Here is a 15,699-nt window from a genome sequence, read left to right as displayed (position 1 = left end):
TAAGAACTTTTCGCGTTATTTTCGGACAGTAAACAAGGTAAAATAAATATGGGTTTTTCAGAGATGTTTTGCACCAACGTCGCTAGCGTTTGAACCTGCATAAATGCTTTAAATTTTTTTTCTGTTGCTACCACTTATGTTAAAAATGTTAAGTAACTGTAAAGGTACATTACTAAGCTTTCATATTTGCCAGAAAATGATTATTCACTAGATTCAGACAAAAAATATGCATCAACGTCCTCCAAATATATACACTAGAAACGGCTTAAGTGTACCAATCTTATTGCGTTTGACCTAGAAATTTTGCTTTGGATAAATTCATTTGGGTGCCAGAAAACGTTTTGAAATTGATAATAATTCTTTCTAGTAGGCGCTCCCAATGTGTCTTCAATGCAGAACACATACGCTCCACAATTGAATTCTTCGCTACTTAGGTTCGTGATACGCGGGTGATTGCGGTTTTATGCGCGGTAAATAGCACTGAATTATTGATTTATGCTTTTCAAATTTCGTTGGAGTCGCAACTGTATTTCACAATAACATCTTTCTGTGATGGAAGTAAACCACCACTGCTTCCATTAAGAAGTCAGGAACGTATAGTTATCAAACATGAGATATTCAGCACGACGCTTATTCGTTACTTTGTGAATGCAGCAAGTGAGTGGATTACGAATTTCGCAATGACCTGAACCACCGACACTCCGGGCCACCGTGGCCTACCTCCTTCAAACCTCGAATGTGCCCACGCGATGTTTCGTCAGCGCGTAACCTCGGCCATACACTGTGGTGAGCATCCGAAGTGCTTCCCTCTCTAGTCAGTTTACAATAGTTTGGGCAAGTCACTAGTCTAGGCACAAAGAAGCTTACAGGCAAAGCTTCAATTGCCAATAGGAAATCATTTTCTTTCTGGATTGCGCACACGCAAATGTGCAAATAACGGATATAGTAAATATTTACGTACAGATCACATTTCGACACATTGAAATGGGTCATTGGCTTCTTTTCATCGTGAAGGCTGTGTTCGACTACCTAATACCCCAAGGACCAAAAATCATTAGTGGGCAATTGATAAAAATGCCAAGATTACAATTTATTTAACCTGATCCTAAGGGACACAGTGCACATCCTCTTGACAAAAAGCCAGAGTACACATTTGTCCCAGATAATATCCGTCAGAAATGCACGACGGCTGTGCATAAAGCGATCAAATTGGGTGTGGAATTGGATTATTTTGTTAGCTTTGAAACAAAGTTGACTTCAAATATTATTTATCGTCACAAGCAAAGGCGTTGGTGCCTACAATGAGCTATAATACTATTACTGAACTATGTTTTATTAGGAACGCACTGGCGCCTAATTTAGGTCTGAATCTCGCAGTAAAGCAATTTTGCCCATTGAAGTAGTTTTGTACATATGTCACATCCTCTGCTGCGTAGGTTATCAGCAGAGGTGGGAGATGAGGAGGGTAGTCGGTACAGGAAAGCGATACACTCAAAGTAGTGGGTGAACAAACGGTAGGTATGAAAGAGAGAGCCTCTAATGCCTGAGTACGTTTGCTTGCTGTAAGACTGGAAACAAAGGTTCAGCAGGCTTCCAGCTATTGTAGCAGCAACAAAAGCTGACGGGCCACCTCACATCTAAATATTTTTATGCAATGAAATAGCAACCAATGGTTGGGACGGCCGGTAGCAATTGCAAAATCCTTGACACAATCATCCTGGGGTTGGAAGGTGACTATTCGTTGGCGGTGCAGTTCATCATCGCCCTGACAAGGGTGGATGAGCACGGTAACACTGGTGGAGATAATGGCCAGCGAGATATAGAATTAACCGTCATCGATTGCTTTGGGCATGTGCCTGATCGTCTCCTCTCCTGTCGTGGTTGGATCAACATGGTCGGAGAGGTGAAGCACATTTTAAATATACGTTGCAAATGTTGCGCCCGGCGGGTGCGCTCGCTCGGGATGGACGTTGTGCGGTGCTGAGCCTATGTAGAGTGAGCTGGGCAACCACACAAATAACAAGGATCTTGAAGATATACCAGCTTATACCAGATTCATGATTTTCAATGAAAGGTGGGCGAATTCAGCCGTCTAAAATATTACTGTAAAGAACTGACATTTGAGCTAGTGGCTACTGGTTGAACATCTTTCACTGCCCTTTCAAGATGCTAAAATATCACGTTGCTCAATTTCACTTCGTGGCCCCCTTGGCTATGGGCCCGTAAATACGGCGAGATTCAATCTTCAAAGTCATATAGCCGGTTCCCGCTGACCAGGAACGCGCTCACAAATGACAGGGACTAGGGGCCTGGGCCCTGGCTGCGCGGTGATGGCACCTTTCATGGTGTTTAAAAACGGCGGGCGGTGTCCGAATCCGAAGATCCAAGAAGCGGCGAAGAATAGCAGCGCGGCTGCGAAATATAACGAGGGTTAAAAACGGGAAGCACATCTGCTTGAAGGCACCACAGATTATGCCGGAAACACGGGCTTTCACTAAATCACGACGCAAACTCCTACCTGGACGTGCCACGGATAACAGAAGGGTGCACCTGCTTCATATAAAAAAACAATAATTCTGCGCCTTGTATATGTGGCAGTCATGGTTTTCTTTATTTATTTCAATTTGGAGCCGGCGAAGAATTCTGACGAAGCAATCTATTCTGGTGAAAGTGTGAGTGGCTAGTAGAATACATCAAAATTTATGCAACAAATGGAATGTACATTTTCCGTCTGTGGCCTACTTTTATACCTCTATTTAGGCGAGAAAGAGTTCCAACTACTTAATAAATACTTTAAACGTGGAGAATAACTAGTTGGGCGATCCCGCATATCACTTTGTTATCTTCCAATAATTCGTTCAAAAGGGCACCTTTTGCTTCGCAGAACCGAAACTGTGTTTCTACTTTTTGTGTTAATAGCATTCAGCCTACAAGGCTTTTTTGCCATTCACAGCTTTCTACTGATCGACATACCTCTACGATTTGTGTCTGTAGGAAAGATAAAAAGCCAGCAGTGTTTGATGTATTGATGTGCAGCCATTCTTAGGCCGTTGCAAAACATCGAGAACAATTATTTAACCTCTCCCTTACTGATATGTTAGTACTTCCTGTCATCGCTTTACCTATAATGAACGAACAAAATACATTTTATTTTTTAAAATGGTTTAGCGTTGAGAACGTTTTTTACGCCCACAGAAGAGCACGCAAAATAAACATCTTAAAAGGAACGATCTCTATTGTGTGGTTATCAAACTACATTATAGCGGAAAAGTGTTACCAAAATCTTCGCACTAATCCAAAAAAAAGTCGCAATTGCGTCCGAAAGTCGAAGCCTTGATTTTAGTAGAACACTATTAAACAGCTATTAGACAGCGTAGCTTTATGAGTCTCATAAACGTTTAAAGATTCGCTTACTAACTAAACTAACACGCACAGTGTCACGAGCTCACAGAGAAGCATAAACACATCTTACTCGATAACCGCGTTTACTCGCGGCCAAAGCACTGGCGTGAAAAAGAACGGCATCAGCAGTGAGCCAATTGAGCTGCGAACTGTCTCTCGTTGCTTGAACGCAAATTATATGGTGACAACACAGTGTACTCGAAGCTATCAGCCATCGGCGCACCCAGACTCAGTACCCATCAAGATAGGGCCCATGCAGCCGTGCTCAGCCCGGTTCCTCGCGTGGCGGAAGACGGCGTACTTCCTCCCTGCTTTCTTCCCTTACGGCAACGAGATGGAGCCACCATCCTTCGCTCACCGTCACACGCTTTCAGCTGCACCCAAAGGATATGGCGCGGCCACAATGTTCGTGCTTTTGGCTTTCATACAGAAAATGACCGCAATACTTACGCCGACGGCGACAACAGTGCAAATGCACCTGGAGTGCCCATATAATTGCTATGGAAATAAACCTTTTATTGTCCACAATAAATGCAGATTTCCACTCTTCTTTTGCAGGAAAACCTCCAAAAGGCAGGATTGCAAAGCGTAAGCTGATCTCTGTTTTGGTAAACCACACTGCCTGGAAGTGCAGCTTTTAGAAATATTGTGTTCAGGCACAAACTTATAACAATAGTTTAGATATCTGAGGGCAAATGAAAGGTACATCAGTTAGGTTTGATAAAATTTATTACTTGCGTGTACATTATCATGAATAATATCGTTTGAAGAATCAATTGTAATCGAGGAACAAAGATGCAGCGCTGCTTAAGTTAGTATCGCAGTTATGTGCGATAGTATTTCTTAGAGAATTGCGCAAATATTTATCAGTAAATGTTTACATCCTATAGGCACGAAACCTTCAAAGAATGAAAATTACGACGGTGTTTGCCCGCCTTATGAATAACAATGGAAAACCGCAGAAGAAGGAACCTGAAAATACTCGTACTTCACAATTTGCGCCTCCTTCCTACAGAAATAAGGTAATAAAATAAAATACATATATAACATAAACATTAAAAATAATAAAAATTGTTTTTATGCATATAGGACTTTACTGCCTATCTTATTGCTCATCTATAAGCGTAAATTTTCCTCTATCATGACCAAGTAAATCCAACATCCCATGAAGCGAAAGAAAGCATAAGGGTAAGCAGCTGTGGTTGAATCCATGTGACAGTGACAAGAACTTTATTTAGAGGGTCCTGAGGAACTCGATTGGGGGGACCGAAGGCTCCCCGATCAAGTTGGTGGCTCCACCCACGACGGGACAGGGAGGTGGTGACTCTCCGCGACGTCGCGGGCCCTCTGGACGGCCTGTAGTTGGTTTGTGAAGTCCGAGCTCTTCAGCAAGGCGTCCCACTTGGACTTGTTATGAAAGTCGGAGCCCGCGTTGTACGGGCACAGCCAGAGCATGTGGTCGAAGGAGCAGCACGCGTGACCGCATTTGGAGCACGATTGCGGGAAGTTCGGGTCTATCCAACTCAGCGCTCTAGGGGTGAGGTAGGATCTCGTCTGTAAAAGTCTGAAAGTAACAGCCTGAGCCCTGTTGAGTTTCGGGTTGGGGGGAGGGAATTTTCTTCTGCTTAGTCTGTAATGTGATGTAATTTCATGAAAGGTCGTAAGATTTTCTTTGAAGGAGCAATCCTGCGGGAGAGCCGGACCGTTATCTCGGGCGCGGTTCGTGAATTCACGCGCCAGGCAGTTGGCCCGCTCGTTAGGGTTGCAACCCGCTTGGTTAGTTACATCGTTCATGTGCGCCGGGAACCACGCTAATGTATGACCTCCAATGTGTTCTCGCGTAGTAATACGAAAGGATCTGTTGACGATGTCGGCTGCGTATTTACAGACTAGAGCGGACGAGAAAGCCGTAACCGCCGTGCGCGAGTCGGAGAAAATCGTCGCTGGGCCTTTTGCGGCTTGAAGAGCCAAAGCTATCGCGGTTTCCTCCGCCTCATTCGCGTGTGTAGCGTAAATTGATGCGGCGCTGATAAGTGTACCGCGCGCGTCAACGACCGTGATTGCAAACCTGTCTCCGCTGCCATATTTGGCGGCGTCGACGAAGAATGCGTCTGCCCCGTAAGGATCGATTCGTCGAAGGATGGTTCTAGCCCGCGCTCTTCTGCGACCTTCGTTATATATTGGGTGGATGTTCCTCGGCACGGGCTCAACCTTTATACCTTCACGGGCTAATTTAGACAGGGGGTGTCTGTCGAGCGGTGCCTGTATAGGGAGCTGACCAGCTTCATCGAGAATTTTGATTCCCGGCTTAGTTGACGAAAGCCTGGAGATCTGTGCAATAAACTGCGCTTCAATTAATTCGTCTGTGGTATTGTGAATTCCGAGTTGAAGTAGTTTTACTGTGCTAGCGGATTGTGGGATACCGAGTATTCTTTTGATGCCGGACCTGATGAGCGTGTCGAGTTTGTTCCTTTCAATTTTGCTCCATTTGAGGTACGGTGCCGTGTAAGTAATGTGACTGATGAAGAAAGCTTGGAAGACCCTGAGTAGGTTGTCCTCCTTGAGTCCCCCCCTTTTGTTTGCGATTCTAGTTATGAGTCTTAATATGTTTTTCGCCTGCGCACCCAGCTTGTTTAGAGCTTCTGCATTACAGCCTTTGGCGTTGATTAGAAGTCCTAAAATTTTGATGGAGTTCACCCTCGGAATGGGGTGCCCTTCTCGTGTTGTAATTTTGACTGGCAGCGTTTCCAGAGGCTCGAGGCTCCTAACGCCCTGCCTCGACTGTCTGTAGAGGAGGAGTTCGGATTTGGTCGGTGACAGCTTGAGACCCGTGCTTGTAAGAAATTCTTCCGTTACATCTATGGCCGCCTGGAGAGATTGCTCTAGATCGGCCAGAGATCCCCCCGGGGACCAGATTGTAATATCGTCTGCATAGATTGCGTGGCCAGTTTTTGGGAGTGCGGCCAGCCTCTCGGACAGTTTATGCATGGCGATAGTAAATAGCAGCGGGGATAGGACCGAGCCCTGAGGGGTTCCGCAGTTGCCCAGTTCGTAAGGACCGCCCGAGATCGTGCCCAGTCGAAGGAACGCTGTCCTTTCCGATAGGAACGAGAGAGTGAAATTAAAGAATTTCCGCCCTAGGTTGAGATTGGAAATTTCGGTCAAGATGTGTTCATGAGCCACCCTATCAAAGGCCTTAGTGAGGTCGAGTGCAATGATAGCTCGTACGTCCCGCGTTTCGTTATCGAATATAGATCTTTTCAGGAGGAGCATTGCGTCCTGTGTGGAGAGTCCCTTTCTAAAACCTATTAGATTATGCCTAAATAGTTCTTGGTTTTCTACGTGTTCGACGATTCGATTGTGCACTGCATGTTCTGCCACTTTGCAAATGCACGATGTTAGAGAGATGGGACGCAGGTTACTTATGTGCGGAGGTTTCCCTGGTTTGGGGATGAGCACCACCTTGGCGGTGCGCCATTCCGACGGTACCTGCCCCGAGCTCCACACCTCGTTTATCTCTGCCGTTAGGATTTCGATGGCCTTGTCGTCCAGGTTCCGGAGGAGCTTGTTGGTAACCCCGTCTGGCCCCGGGGCCGATCTTCCATTTAGGTTGAAGAGTACGTCTCTGATTTCTGAAATCGTGAAAGGTTCGTCTAATTCTGGCCTGTCTAGCCCCGTGTAAGCCGCTCTCACGCTTACGCCTTGCGAATCTCCTTCCTTGACGGGTAGGTAAGTTCGCGCCAGGTCGTCGACAATTGCATCGTTTGTGAGGCCCGAGGTGACCTGTTTATGTATGACCCTATCGACGGCGAGATTTAGCGCATTTCGGGACTGTTTATCGTTTAGGAGGCTTTTAAGCAGATTCCACTTACTACCTGTTCTCATGCGACCGTCCGTTTCGTTGCACGTTTCGTCCCACTGTTGCAGGGCCAGTTGCTTGGAATAGCACTCTATTTCCTTGTTTAGTGATGTTAGTTTCGCTCGCAGTCGGCGATTTAATTTCTGTGTTTTCCACCTCTCTCTAAGAGCGTGTTTAGCCTCCAGGAGATGCGCTAGCCGCGAGTCCATTTTGGGGACCTCCAGTTCTGTGCTAATTTCTTTGGTCGCGTTTTTGACGGCCTGTTTAAGATTGGTAATTAGTTCTTTGTAGGATTCGCTTGAGGGGGCGGTTTCGGCTCGAATTTTCCGGAAAAGATCCCAATCGACGTATTCGTATTTGACCGGAGGTTTGGGTTTGACCCGCACCGCAATATCGAGAACGTAGTGGTCACTACCCAAGTCCTCTTGGAGATTATCCCACGTGCCCTCGATATTTCGGAAGAATGTGAGGTCGGGCGTTGTGTCTCGACTGACCGAATTACCCCTTCTAGTGGGAAACCTAGGATCTGTAACAAGCGTGAGGTTAAAATCGGCTGCACATCCGGCTAAGTTTGTGCCCTTCTTGCTGTTAAACCCGTATCCCCATTCCGTGTTCGGAGCGTTGAAGTCCCCCGCAATTAAGAGGGGCGCCCTTATGGCTGCCCTGATTGCGGAATGGAATAGTCCATTAAAGTCCCTGTTCTTATCTGCAGGCGAACTGTAGACGTTAAGAATAAAGACATTCGCGTTGCTCGATCTACTGGGCTCGAGCTCGATCAGTTGTGCTTCTAGTCCGCTACGATATTTTGGAACGGTGTGCTCCACAAAAGAAACGCTCTTTTTAACTAAGGCGGCGATGCCTCTCCCTGTTTCGCCTTTGTACGCTACTGCACGATACCCCGACAGAGTAATCTCCCTTTCCGCGAGCGTCTCCTGCAGTAAAATGACTTGTGGCTTGTCTGTCACCGATCTGACGAGCTGACCTAATGGAGCCTTGCGCCTCTGGAAGCTAGCGCAGTTCCACTGCCAAATTTTAACGGTATTGTTATTTGTGATAGCCATCCTGTTTACTATGAAATTTTAGAAGCCTATGGCGCCCCCGTCGGGATTTGATCCAGTCGGGAGCGGTTCAGTAGGTGTTGTTTGTCTACTTTTGGGTTGAGCCCTAGGTCTTTCTAATAGCGTTACTCTCGACTCTATGGCGGAGAGCATTTCCATAATCCTACTCAGGGTCTTTTCCAGTTTACCCTCGGTTTTGACGGGGGAAGCCGAGGTGGCGGACGGGGACTCGTTGACGTCGGTTATGTCACCTTCTTCTTCCTCCTCTGTGTCGCTAAAAGGTTCCGGGTTGGGCGCCTTGCGTTTCGACTGCCCGGCTAACGGGCCTGGGTTACTGTTGCTAACCTCATGCCGGTTTATAAGTTTTCCTTTCATGCTGTTAAGAGATTCCTTAAGCTCTGCGAGCTCGCGTCTAAGTTCCCTATTTTCTGCTTCGAGCGCTTGGATACGGGGATCGATCCTATGCTCTGGCTGTGCCTCACCTGTCGTTCCTTTGCTTGATGCGTTCTTCTTCCCAGACGGCTGTGTCGCTCCCTTGACCTTGTCAGCCCAAGTGGCCCGCTTGACGGACTGGGAGCGAGACCGGGATCTCGATCTGGAGGAGCCTTGCCTCGGTTTGGGTTCTCTCCTTCTCGAGCGTGAGCGCCCTCCGGATAGAGATCGGGTACCTAGGATGGAATCGCTCCGCGCAGCTGGTGCAACCGACGAGATGTCGCCAATTACCTCGGTGACGTCAGATTCTTCGTCCAGTTGTGCCTTCCTTGCTCTTTGTCGGCGTCTTCGGCGTCGGCATCGTACGATGTACGGGATTTGATAGCGCTTTTTGCACGTTCGGTCTCCGGTGACGTGGGGCCCACCGCACGCCTCGCACTTGGGGGTGCATTGATGTTCTTCTTCGTTGTCCGATTTTGCTTTTTCGCAACCGCGACATTTACCTCTCTCTTCCTCGCTGCTGATGCAAACGTCGGCACGGTGGCCTACGTGGCCGCAAGCATGGCAAACGTCGACTTGGCGTCGGTATAAAGAACATGGCAACAAGGCTGTGCCGCAGATCACGTGGTTGGGCACGCGCATGCCTCTGAATAAAATCACGACTACGTGTGAGTCCTTGATTCGTCTCGCTTCTAGTGCCGTGGGATTTCTTTCATTCACAATCATGTTTCTGAGCGTGGCTTCATCGTGACAGGGGTCGATGTGCCTTATTACGCCTTTGCACGTATCTTCGGGGGCGGCGACGTACGCCGAGACTTCGTAGGCGCCATACTTGGTATGGATTTTATGTAGTCTCGCATAGGCCCTCGCATTAGAGGCGTGCGGAGTGGCGATGATTAAAATATTCTGTACCTTGTTTGGGCACACGGTGTCTTCCTTCGTTTGATGTTCAGGCAGGGCCGCCGCCATGGCCAGGGCTTGAGCGAGCAGTACTACGTCGGCTTTTGATACGTCGAGGCCTCCCTTGGGGCGCACGATAACCTTGATCTGTTCCTTCGGGAGCTTCGGAAGTCGCGAAGCTGCCGTTACTTGCGACAACAGACTTTTAGCCGGTCCCTTGGCAGTGCGGTAGCCAGCCGTCTTGTTCACGGTACCACGTTGGCCATCTCGTAATGGCGGCCTCTTCGTCTCCTGCTTTTTACGGTTGCTGAGGGCAGTGATCCACCCCGCACCGTTGAGATCTGCTTGGGTTACGTCCATGCCTTCCACAGTTACGACTTCGGGCATTGCGTCGCTTTCGATGAACGCACGTGTCGTCGCTTCAGTCGCGCACAGAGACGGGAAAACGCGAGCGTGGGACTGCCTCTACAGGCAGGCCTGCCTGCACCGCCGCGCCGAGAGCAGGCTGTGCCCGTTAGGGCTAGCTCCCTCGTCGGCGTGATCGTAGAGCGAAAGCCTCAGAATATGGCGAAAAGTCCACCCACCGATAAAACTCTGGCATCGGTGGATTCCTTGAAACTTGGCGGTTCCGGTGAGGTATATATATCCAAGCTTCTTCTTGGAAAGACGCCCAAAAATATTTAAGAACGCGGGAGCCGACGTGGATACGTCTGCACTGCTCGGCACCTCTTCTTCTTCCCTTGAATCCATGTGTAGAAATTAATTTAAGAAAAGAAGAAAAATTAGAGCGGACGATAAGATGGTTCGCTGCCGCAGACAGCCGAACCCACAACCTCCCCATTACCCATTCGTTGTCCTACCACTTGTGCTAAATGCTACGACCATCGACAGAGCCATAATCTCGGCTGTTTATGTTCACTAGAGCGCTAGCAGTGTTCACCAGCGCCAATCTGGCCCATGGCAGGAAGATGTCGAACACCCGCCGTGGTTGCTCAGTGACTACGGTGTTCGGCTGCTGAGCACGAGGTCACGGGATTGAATCCCGGCCTCGGCGACCGCATTTCGATGGGGGCGAAATGCGAACACACCCGCGTACTTATATTTAGGTGCACGTTAAAGAATCCCAGGTGGTCGAAATTTCCAGAGTCCTCCACTACGGCGTGCCTCATAATCAGGAAGTTTTTTTGGCAAGTTGAACCTCATAATTTAATTTAGGATGTCGAAAAACCTTTTCTTGCGCAGTTACGTCAGGTGGCACGTGAACTTAAGAGCAGGCTCGTGGATAATAATCCCTCGTGCGCTCCCTATTGGCATCAAGGCGGCCTGATTCGAGATAGTCACAATGAATAAACAAGAAGGAAAACCGTGGCACTTGATTTTCGTTCGCGACTCCCATTAAAAATGTGCACTCTCCGCTGAAAAAACTTCGTTCGGTTCTGGATACTATTTTGTATTTGTGGGTGGGCTGAAATCATCTGAGGGAGAATAAATTTTTCATGCTTTAATCCCTATTATCTGAATCTTCAAATTTCTTACATGATTTATAAAGCATCATTTCTTCAGATGAAATTTGCTATATGAGTCTGGAATCATTTTTTATGTGTGTGTACCAGCCAGAAAAAGTTGAAAGCCAGCAAAATTGGAATTTTAATTCGATTTTCTGTTACATACAAATTTCATTTGTTACGTTTCACCGACCGGTATGATTGCAACGCGTAACCAGAACAATTTCGTGGCTCGAAAACTAGAAAATATGCGCACAAAAATACTTAGTACTACAAGAACTAACATAACTTTTCATATTTCGACGCCGATTACAATTTCAAGCTTTCAAAGAAAAAATTTTAAAGCTGAAGCGGTTGTTATCTATAGTATTCAACATTTGTTTCCTGTAGTGTAAGCAAACACTTTTGCAGTATTGGGCAAGGAAAAAAGTTTTCAAGGTAAATAACCACGCTCGTACTCAGCGTGTCTCCGCAATCGTTCTGCCGTTTATGATACGCACACACCGGAAATACCGAACTTTTTATATGCTCATCGTTTTGATAATTTAATTTTTTTCTTTTCTTTTATCTCCTTTCTTACCTTCTCTTCTTTCTCTCATTTTTCCCGCTTTTTCTTTTAATAATTATTGACTTCCACGTGTTCGATCTTGACTTTTCATTAAAGATATTTTTTTTGTATTTTGTATCTATAATCAGGTAAATGTATTTCGCCGCGGTATCTATGTTTTCCCTTCTCCTCTGCAATGTACAATTGTACCTTGGAGGTATAATAAATAAATAAATAAATAAATAAATAAATAAATAAATAAATAAATAAATAAATAAATAAATAAATAAATAAATAAATAAATAAATAGGTCAATGAGAAGAGCGTCAGTTTACATAAGATTGTGGATGCACGTTGCCCGCAGTGGCCAAATATTCGTATTTTGAGCATACACGGTCAATGGCGGGGTGTTGCCAGCCAGTTCCGGCTACCTGTAGCAGTGGTCGCAGGGTAACCCAAACTTTAATCGCATTTCTCAAGAAGGCCTTTGTCGAGACGCCCTTAAAACCTGTAACACCTTTGCCAATAATTACCTCGTAAGTTTCGCACAGAAGGTCGAACCTATGCGCGGCCGAAAATGACAGCATGTCCACATACGCTGGAGAAATGATAGGTTCAAACCTTTCAGAGAGTTCCCATTACATTTCTCAGTATTTAATCTCCAGTATACAAAAAATAATTATTCCTTGCTAAATAATTTTGAGCCAAGGCGAACAGACAGTCAGGTGCAAGTATGCGACCTGTTTGGGCTTCTTGCAGACTAAACCTTGCTGTCAACTACCTGATGCTTCCTCCGTCTCTGCCGCAACCATAATTCATAGTTGCCGCAACAATAACTCATAATTGGCGAAACGGTTGCGGTCAGCTTTCTAATAAAAAATGCAGGGCTACCTGAGGTTGAATATCTTTTTTTTCTTGTTTTATTACCGGCATTCAGTGAAAGTACTTGCTGCCAATCGCTTAATGATTGCCTCATATGAGTCGCAAGCGCTCTTTTGCTAAGTAGTGGCCAAACAATTGCACTCAGTTTCCTGAAGAGCAAAAATTCCAGGGCATCTGAGTTTAATAATGCTTTCCTTGTTTTTATAGTTCAGTGAAGCAGAAATGGAAACATCGTACATATCTTTATGTCTCGCTCAGCAACACTTGAAATATTGAGAACTTCATTTCAAAAAGTAGAAACAGAAAGAACTCTGCGTTAAGCACTCTTATATTGTAGCAAATTATTTCAGTGATCAAATACTGTTGTCTTCTGAGTAGTAATTCTCCGAAAATGGGTACACAGTGGCCTTTGTGTTCTCCCACTGGGCCGATTGTTGCGCATATAGGGCAGTACATGAATACCTTTCCGAAAAGCTCATGAAAACCGTAGCCTGGTCTTTATTCTGAAATGTTTGAGCCAATTTTTTTTGTCATATTACAAGGAGTCAACAAGCAAGGACACCAAGAACAGCATAGGGAAAATTACGTATGGGTTTTGTTCAAGGAATGGATAGATTGTCTTGAGGAAAACAAATTTAATTAACCCTTTATTGTATGTTGTCTACTACAGTGGACCAATTTCAGCGGCATTTAGAGGAAGCTTAGTGCTTCCGAGAAGCTATCGTGCATAGCGTCAACTTCAGCGGAGAACAGACGTTTTTTATAGGTGCTCTAGAAGGTGCCACCAACCACCATTTTCCTCCAACTTCGCTTCGATTAAGTGTCTGGTTGCCGCGGGGAAGCCTCATATATGCTCACACATTTACTTTATAATTCTTGTGAGATTGCCCGGTTTGGTACATATAATTGTGTAGATGGGATCAAGAAATCTTCGGAGGCAAGACCGATAAATTCTTTGGCATAGTGAAGCATAGTTCTTCCTGCGGAACCCATTTCCTAAAATGTTTACTGTAGTGGACACCATGCATGACAGGAACAACGAAACTTGCATGGGGGCATGTCCTGCACAGTGCAGTCTTCACTGCTTTCACTTTCAAGTGGATGTTGTTATTAGCTTAATATTTTCATATAGTTACAGTTTGTGCTTTATATCATCAAGCGCGCTAACAGGAAGGAATTATTCAATGAGTTACCCGCAGCTGCAGAAAATTGAAGGCCACTTGATCAAGTAATTTTAGTGGCCATCGCGTGCATCATGGCAACGTCAATCGTTTTTCCTGTCAGAGATGTACAGCACAAATATTAAACATGTCACTTGGCAGGGCAAAGCAACATATAATTGAGCGAAATGCAAATTATCACAGGCATAGTAGTCAGGGTGCAGTGGGGAGGGGGGGGGGGGCATCCCCGATTTTTTGTGTATAAGGACACGTGGCATAAAGCGACGTGTGAGGAGAACACTCGCCTGCCCACCCACCCCTTCCCCAGTCAAGTGGGTTCAGCCCTACCCCCATTTCCTTGCTATGTCACTGCACTGTATACTTGCGCATTACCGGCAAAAGTGACTGTTTTTTTTCGTATTCCGTAATGCCCAGTGATGTGCGCTGCCTCTAAACTTTCGCATTCAATCTTCAATTTGTTAATTTGGTGGTAGGAACCTTGCCTGTAGGAACAAAGACTGCTGGCATGTACACTCAGTAGAGCTGGTGCACATGTCGTGCACTGTAGGGCACATTCTTTACCCTGTGAAATAAAAAGTCGAAAGCACAGAAAAAGTTTTCTTGGCTTTTTCTGGACGCTCATTGATAGGAAAGTATAAGTAACGAGAGTTTGCGTACATACCTTTCCTTCATGCAACAAAGTGTTAAGGATATGTATACATATATGCTAGACTGAATAGCATGTATTGCATACGTGATTATATCACACCGACCAGATAGCTGTTCTTCACCGCCCCGTTTGAAAGAGGATGACAATGAATCATAATCAGCAGCATCAGCATCATCAGCAACGAATGATGCCACTTGTCACGGGATGCGACATGCGCACCGCGTGGAATAGATACGTGTAAACTTTGCATTGCAGTTGCGTTGTATTCCACCAGGTGTCCTGATATGTACCAGTTACATATTAGGAGTAGTTGTACCTGGTTAACTCAAGCGGGCTTGGTGACTATTTGTCAGCGAACCGTATCAAAAGGGGATGCCAATAAATCACCATCAACAACAGCATCGTATCATCCACGGCTCAAGGGATGTGACATGGGCGCCGCGTAGTGTTTACTGTTCGGTACTCTTTACGGTGCCTCCTTGCAATGTACGAACCGCTGCTGAAGAAGTAAACTATAGAGCTTCGCGCACGGCTACAACCGCGCAATGTCGGGCTCGGCAAACCATTGCGCAGAGAGCAGCAGCACAAGCCGTAGGTCGCTGTCGACACTGGACGGACGGCTGAGATCGTTGTCAAATGGACGAAAAGAGACGTTGCCGTGAAGACCCGCTAGTGCATCCTACCAAAAATGAACCTCATGTGGAGACGCTCCTTCGGCTTACGCTTTGACTGTGCTGAGTGTACCCCGCAGGCCTGCGACTTTTTGACTGACTCTTAACAAATTACCTTCAATATTTTAAGGCCATAAGCTGCAGCACATATCAAATGCGTAGTAACCTAACTTTTTTCTGGGAATTGCAGTTTCTGTATTAACGCGTTAGTATTTTTAGGGTACTTCATGCACTTTCCGAGGGACAAGTATGTATGCATATTTCTATATATGTTTCTATCTAGGTATATTTTATCTAACCGTTTTCTTGTCCAGCTTCGTCGCACGGTATAGTTCAGGGTCGAATGGTTAGCGAATCGGGCTGCTGGGCTGAGGGAACAGGATTCAAAACGAATCGTCGGAACAAGTGGAGTCGCTGAGCAAGTGGCAAAGTGATATGTGTGACACTCTTCAAAGAACCTCTTTCATGCCGGCATGGGCCACAGGAAATGCGGGACTAGGTAGAAATTACTGCTCGAAAAATATTTTTGACGCCAATTTGGAGCAATTGGTATGTGCCACTCGGTCTGTCTTCATCTTCAACGCACTTTCTCATGTCAACTTGGGTTACTGGG

This window comes from Dermacentor albipictus, chromosome 7 (assembly GCF_038994185.2).
Source record: "Dermacentor albipictus isolate Rhodes 1998 colony chromosome 7, USDA_Dalb.pri_finalv2, whole genome shotgun sequence".
NCBI classification, from domain to species: Eukaryota; Metazoa; Arthropoda; class Arachnida; order Ixodida; family Ixodidae; genus Dermacentor; species Dermacentor albipictus.
This window is presented reverse-complemented; position numbering follows the sequence as displayed.